This window comes from Arachis duranensis, chromosome 2 (genome assembly GCF_000817695.3).
Source record: "Arachis duranensis cultivar V14167 chromosome 2, aradu.V14167.gnm2.J7QH, whole genome shotgun sequence".
NCBI lineage: Eukaryota > Viridiplantae > Streptophyta > Magnoliopsida > Fabales > Fabaceae > Arachis > Arachis duranensis.
Window position 1 is genome coordinate 24,931,834 of NC_029773.3, and position 5,394 is coordinate 24,937,227.

At 37.5% G+C, this 5,394-nt stretch overlaps 1 long non-coding RNA gene across 3 annotated transcripts in view; it reads right to left on the reverse strand.

The window, feature by feature from the left end:
- LOC127744834 (uncharacterized) overlaps positions 1 to 3,713 on the reverse strand; it is a 15,023-nt gene extending 11,310 nt beyond the window's left edge. For 2 of the 3 annotated variants that reach the window (XR_008005992.1, XR_008005990.1), the window contains exons 1-3: positions 3,120 to 3,713; positions 901 to 2,223; positions 753 to 801 (exon numbers count right to left, since the gene is read on the reverse strand). This is a non-coding gene — a long non-coding RNA (uncharacterized LOC127744834). The remainder of the gene's footprint in view (positions 1 to 752; positions 802 to 900; positions 2,224 to 3,119) is intronic. The other variant, XR_008005991.1, reaches the window with a different exon arrangement.
- Positions 3,714 to 5,394: the final 1,681 nt, after the last annotated feature.

Here is a 5,394-nt window from a genome sequence, read left to right on the forward strand (position 1 = left end):
TCAAAAGATCCTATTAATAGTAAACTAGTATCCTAGGGTGTACAGAAATGAGTAAATGACGTAAAAATCCACTTCTGGGTCCACTTGGTGTGTGCTTGGGCTGAGCAGTGAAGCATTTTCGTGTAGAGACCTTTTCTGGGGTTAAACGCCATCTCTTAATCCAGTTTGGGCGTTTAACTCCAAGTCTTGTGCCAGTTCCGGCGTTTAACGCTGGAATTTCTGTAGGTGACTTTGAGCGCCGGTTTGGGCCATCAAATCTTGGGCAAAGTATGGACTATTATATATTTCTGGAAAGCTCAGGATGTCTACTTTCCAATGCCGTTGAGAGCGCGCCAATTGGGCTTCTGTAGCTCCAGAAAATCCACTTCGAGTGCAGGGAGGTCAGAATCCAACAGCATCTGCAGTCCTTTTTGGTCTATGAATCAGATTTTTGCTCAGGTCCCTCAATTTCAGCCAGAAAATACCTGAAATCACAGAAAAACACACAAACTCATAGTAAAGTCCAGAAAAGTGAATTTTAGCTAAAAACTAATAAAAATATACTAAAAACTAACTAGATCATACTAAAAACATACTAAAAACAATGCCAAAAAGCATACAAATTATCCGCTCATCAACTATGCTGCACAAATTAATCAGCACCAATCCCTTCAGTCAAGTTTATTATAAGAGCCAAACTGTGACCAACCTAGCTACAATCAAGTCTATATATTCTAATAACTTAGGGATATGCATTTATCAAAAAAGCATACCATTGTTGAATTCATGAAATGCACTTGTAATGGCACCAATAGCAACAATCTGTGCAACATTAAAATCCACGAACAAAAGAAAGTTCTGATCAAACTAAAAAGAAAACACCAGAAGTAATGATTAGAGTAGAAGGAAGGAGGCACTAACAACGAGTAGAAGTTGGGACAGAGGTGAGGAGTCTGAATCTGCAGTGCTCCAACCTACCAACATTTGGAGTATCTGAGAGGCGAAGACTTAGATTTCTCCCTGGTTGCTGAAACTCATAAGCGACTGCCATGTACATTAAAGCCCTTGTGATATCCCCTCTAACCTGAGGTTAATTAGTATAATTTTAGGTGTATATCCAAAACAAAATTTGAATAAATATGTCCATATGAACTGACATCACAAGCTCACAGCTAATTGGAAAACAGACTAATTTAAGTACTTAATGTAAAGAACAAATTATGAAAGTTTAATTTACTCTCACATTTTCTTTTACACAAAAAATTTACGAAGAAAAATATAATAATAAAAAATTAAATTACAAAAAATTGATAAGAATAATGAAAAATAAAAACGAGTTCATGTCTCATCTGTCAAATATAATTATGTGTCTCCATATCCGTGTTCTTGTCTCAGTGTTCCGTGTCCATAAATAAACAAAGCCCAAGGTCTTTGAAGGACTAATTTGGTGTCATTTGGTGTCATATGTTAGGGATTATGATATAGTTTAGAGATCAAGATAGAATCATCATCTGAATGCCAGAACTTCATGTACTAATTTCATGATAAAATTGCATTCTTAGTCAATAGAGAAAAGGCAATATTAGCAATGAAATCAAAAGATCATGAATGAGTATGCTGCATGATCACTTTTCTTAATTCTTGATTGGAATATGGAACAGAAGCACTTCATGATTTCATAATCAATAATCAACGCAATTAACTCGGGAAGACTATAATTGAAATTGTCATAGATATGTTAGGAGTTATTAGGATGTAAATAATTAAGGACTATGGAATCCATAACCAAGTAACAAAGAACAAAGTTCATGAGATAAACATCATAAATTTTCATGATAATAAATTTATTTTATTTTACCTTTTCCAAAAAGCAGCCACATTGCACAAGATTGGATGGCTAATTGAATAACTAAAATTCTAACTGATAAATAAATTAAACATTGAATTCCAAAAAAACACCCATCCAATAAATAAATAAATCTTCTCGAGCACAAAAATTGCTAGCTATAAGGGTGCTTGATTAAAATGCATGTGTATTTACCCTATGGTATCATCAAGAGAGAACAAGACATGCTACAGAAAGCACTAAAAGCAACTGATAAATATTTATAGGTAAATAAGATTGGTGAGAAATTAACATTCTACATGGAAAGTCCAACAAATTGTTTAGTTGACTCACTATTCCATTCCTGCGGTTTTCCTGACAATCGTTTTGAGACAACTCTTAATGAGTATATTTCAACTCTGCACAGAGATACATGAAAAATATTTATCAGTTGGGCAAACCAATCACGTGGAGACGTTAGAAAATTATATTTTTAAACACAAGTTTGAAAAATAATTAAATAAGTTCTCAAGGAGATATCCACTTGTTGAAATTATCTTCTATTTAGAATGCAATGCAAAAATTATAGCACAATAACTTGCAAAATTGCAATTGATAATCATATAAGTACTGCAAGTTGCAATAGACTTGAATGAAGTAAACTATAACAAGCAAAACTGAACAACACTTTTTAAGATTACAGAATGACACTTTCTTTGGCATGCACAATAGAAAATAGAGCTGTCAATGAGGGAACAAAGGAATCCATCAATATATAAGTAGCGATTCATGAGATGCACCCAAAAATAGAAGGGAAAAAAAGATATTAAGCTAGTTATTAGTACTAAAGTTAAGCTATTAGTTATCAGACTCAATAACTTAGACGTTCTGATCCTGATATATGGTAGATAGCTAGTTATTAGTACTAAAGTTAAGCTATTTCTAACTTTATGGAAAAACTGTAATAAAGCAGGGAATGAAGACATTCAATGCACATGATTCGACTGAAATTAAGTTGAGCTGAATGTTATGGCTCTCAATCGATCATGTAAGTGTGTAATAGAGTCCCAGGAAAAGGATAGTTGGGGACCTTATTTCAAACAGTTACTTCCATAATATTATTAAAACTAAATCAAACATTATTGAAACTGAATCAATCAAATAACTTTTTTCATTTATTTACTCTAACTATCAATTTCAATATAAAGCACACAATAAATAAAAAACAAAAGTAGTACCTTCAAATTCCTAACTCTAAATAGCAACAATTAACCCCAATTAATAGAAGATTAGGCAAATTCTGAATCAAAATAACCTGAATCAAAATTCTGAACCATGAATGAAAGCAAGATAGAAAGATCAATGTAGAAGAATGAACCAGTGACAGTGGAGAGGCCGCGATAGCTCAGATTGGCGCAGAGGGAGGAGGGTGTAAGGGTTTCACGCACGATCGAGGAGATGGGAAAGTTCGACGCCGGTGAGAGAAGGACGGAGGGCAGCCGCGTGACTCCACAACCAGCAAAAGGCGCAGGGTGAATCGGAGATTAGGGATTTCAGACACCGTGGATAAGGGAGAATGGATTTCAGGCAATGTGTAGGAGAGTCGAAAGCTTGACGCCGGAAAGAGGAGGATGGATTTGCGATGCACGGTGGAGCAGCAGTGCCAGGGTTTCGTGCGCTCCCAATCTTACTTTGCGGGTTTCTGCAATATTGGGGGAAATGAATGGTTATAAGATAAAAGAAAGGCAAAATAAAAATTGAATTATGATAAAGATCCAAATTAGCGGCATTTCTTGATGCAGTCGCCACTGATGGTGCGGCACATGAAGGGTTGGTACTTTTGCAGAGATGTTTTGCGGCAGTAAGCTGAGCGGCCGGCAAATTTTTGCCGCTATGTTCCGTGTCTCTTGTAGTGTTAGGTTACAGGCATGCCATGACCTTGGTAGCTCTCGTCCTTTGAGGTCGGACACCTTGTATTAACCTTTTCCCAGTACTTCTGCAACTTGGCATGGTCCTTTCCAGTTGGCTGCTAGCTTCCCTTCTCCTGACCAATCTGTTCCGATGTGATTTCGGATTAAAATGAGATCGTTGGTGGCGAAGCTCCGCCGGACTACCTTCAGATTATACCTTAGGATCATTCGATGCTTTAGTGCTTCCTCTCTAATCCGAGCTCTTTCTCGGACGTCTGGAAGTAGGTCGAGCTCTTCCCTTTGAGTTTGGGAGTTGGTATCTTTATTGTAGAGGATTACTCTAGGGGATTCCTCTTCTACCTCCATGGGGATCATTGCCTCCATGCCGTAAGCCAGTCGGAATGGTGACTCTCCGGTGGTGGAGTGTGGTGTTTTCCGATATGCCCATAGGACTTATGGGAGTTCTTTAGCCCAAGCTCCCTTTGCATCCCGCAGTCTCCATTTTAACCCGATCAGTATGACCTTGTTGGCGGCTTTTACCTGTCCATTAGCCTGCGGGTGTTCTACAGAGGTGAATTAGTGCTTTATTTTTAGATCAGCTACCAATCTCCTGAAACTCGTGTCGATGAATTGAGTACCATTATCTGTGGTGATGGAGTATGGAACCTGGTGCACGAAATTATGTATGCCAATATTAATAGACTATTTCTCACAGCTTTACACAACTAACCAGCAAGTGCACTAGGCCGTCCAAGTAATACCTTACGTGAGTAAGGGTCGAATCTCACGGAGATTGTTGGATTAAAACAAGCTATGGTTATCTTATTATTCTTAGTCAGGATATAATATCAATAATAATTTTTAGTTTCAATTGTAAAAAGTAAAAGAGCATGAAATAAATACTTATTATGCAGTAATGGAGAATATATTAGAGTTTTGGAGATGCTTTGTCCTCTGAATTTCAGCTTTTCCCTTGTCCTCCTCTTCACACACGTAAGGCTCCTTCCATGGCAAGCTGTATGTAGGGCGTCACCGGTGTCAATGGCTACTTTCCATCCTCTCAGTGAAAATGGTCCAAATGCTCTGTCACAGCACCGCTAATCATCTGTTGGTTCTCGATCATATTGGAATAGAATCCATTGATTATTTTGCATTTGTCATCACGCCCAACAATAGCAAGTTTGAAGCTCGTCACAGCCATTCAATCCTTGAATCCTACTCGGAAAACCACAGACAAGGTTTAGACTTTCCGGATCCTCAAGAGTGGCCGCCAAAATGTTCTAGCTTATACCACAAAGATTCTGATTAAGGAATCTAAGAGATACTCATTCAATCTAATATAGAACGGAGGTGGTTGTCAGACATACGTTCATGGATTGAGGAAGGTGATGAGTGTCACGGATCATCACCTTCTTCATAGTGAAGCGCGAATGAACATCTTAGATAGGAACAAGCGTGTTTGAATGGAAAACAGAAATAATTGCATTAATTCATCGAGACGCTGCAGAGCTCCTCACCCCCAACAATGGAGTTTAGAGACTCATGCCGTCAAAGAGTACAAAATTCAGATCTAAAAATGTCATGAGATACAAAATAAATCTCTAAAAGTTGTTTAAATACTAAACTAGTAACCTAGGTTTACAAAAAATGAGTAAACTAGGATGGATAGTGCAGAAATCT